Source organism: Macaca nemestrina, chromosome 1 (genome assembly GCF_043159975.1).
Source record: "Macaca nemestrina isolate mMacNem1 chromosome 1, mMacNem.hap1, whole genome shotgun sequence".
NCBI lineage: Eukaryota > Metazoa > Chordata > Mammalia > Primates > Cercopithecidae > Macaca > Macaca nemestrina.
In genome coordinates this window covers 156809626-156810912 of record NC_092125.1, presented here as the reverse complement: position 1 = coordinate 156810912, position 1287 = coordinate 156809626, and the positions used below count along the sequence as shown (strand labels likewise).

General features: G+C 36.6%; 1 non-coding gene across 1 annotated transcript; it reads left to right on the top strand.

Annotated features, from left to right (window-relative positions):
* The first annotated feature begins 881 nt into the window (after positions 1–881).
* Positions 882–986, top strand: LOC112426891 (U6 spliceosomal RNA). The gene has a single exon (XR_003018283.1). It is a non-coding gene; the product is annotated as a U6 spliceosomal RNA (small nuclear RNA).
* The last annotated feature ends 301 nt before the right edge of the window (positions 987–1287 follow it).

Sequence of the window (1287 nt, the reverse complement as noted above, 5' to 3'; positions counted from 1 at the left end):
CTCTTCTTTTTACCACCTGAGATTCTAGAATTAAATTCAGCATGCTAAGATTTCCTGTTACTTTCTGCTGTGGTGAACAGCCACTATTCTTATACTGAAATACACAGAGAGTCATCTCAGTTCATTGGCACCCCCACCCAATCCCACCAGCAGTTTGCTTGATGCTTGTATATGACCTTTGAGAGTTCCCATGGCACAGGCAACTTTCTCAATCACTAAGTCCATATGTCAGTACAAAATTTCATAGAAACCACAGGTGAGAAGATGGTGAAGTAGCTCTGAAAATAATATTGTAAGGATCCAAATTGATATCCAGAGATAGAGCATCTCATAACCCAAAACTTGTGCCGGGAAATTATTTTAGTCCATTTAACCTTTGCTGCCTCTCCAAGTCTCTCCCTCTCATTGAGATGTATCTGCTTGGTTGTCTAGAGTTAACTTTCCTAGGCGTTTGTTTTCACAAACCTTTAATTTGTATCTTTTTTTCCTCTTCTCTTTCTCCTCTTCCTCTTCTTCCTTCTTTCTGTTTTCTTCTTTTATTCTTCTGATTTCCAATTATTTTAAAAATCCCATGCCTTTATTTGCTCCAAATGACATTTGCTAATGCTCTCAAATGAAGTCCAAAACTAAATTTAATTTTCTGATTGCCACTGGAGATGTTATGCACACAATGCTGCCAGAGTGTCCTTCCAACATGTAAATATGATCTTATTACTCTGCTGCACAAAATTCTTCAACTGTCCTTATTAGGATCTCAAAGTTAAATCAAGCTTCTTTAGCAGGATCTTCATGTGTTCATCGGATCAAATGAATGTATTTTTACTGAGAGACTATTATGCATGATTCTAACACATAGAAATATAATATTAAACAAAATGTCATGCTTGTTTTGGCAGCACATAAACTAAACTGGAATGATACAGAGAAGATTAGCATGGCTCCTGCACGTGGATGACACGCAAATTCATGAAGCGTTCCATTAAAACAAAATGCCTTATATCCTATGGAGTTTACATTCTAGTACTGGGAGGGGTGGGGGGAGAGAGAGAGAAAGAGAGAGAGTGAAATACAATTTTTGATATAAAATGTGAAGAAAATAAAAAAGTTATAAGGGGGAAGAGTGACTAAAGGAGGGACCTCTTTAGCTAGGATGGTTAGGGAAGGCCTCTCTGAGGCAGTGACATTTGACCTGAGACCTGAATAACAAGAATAATAAACTCTTAAGATTAAATTGTTACTTACCTGTGAAATTCAGTTATATAAATGAATTTTTCCCTTATAATATGA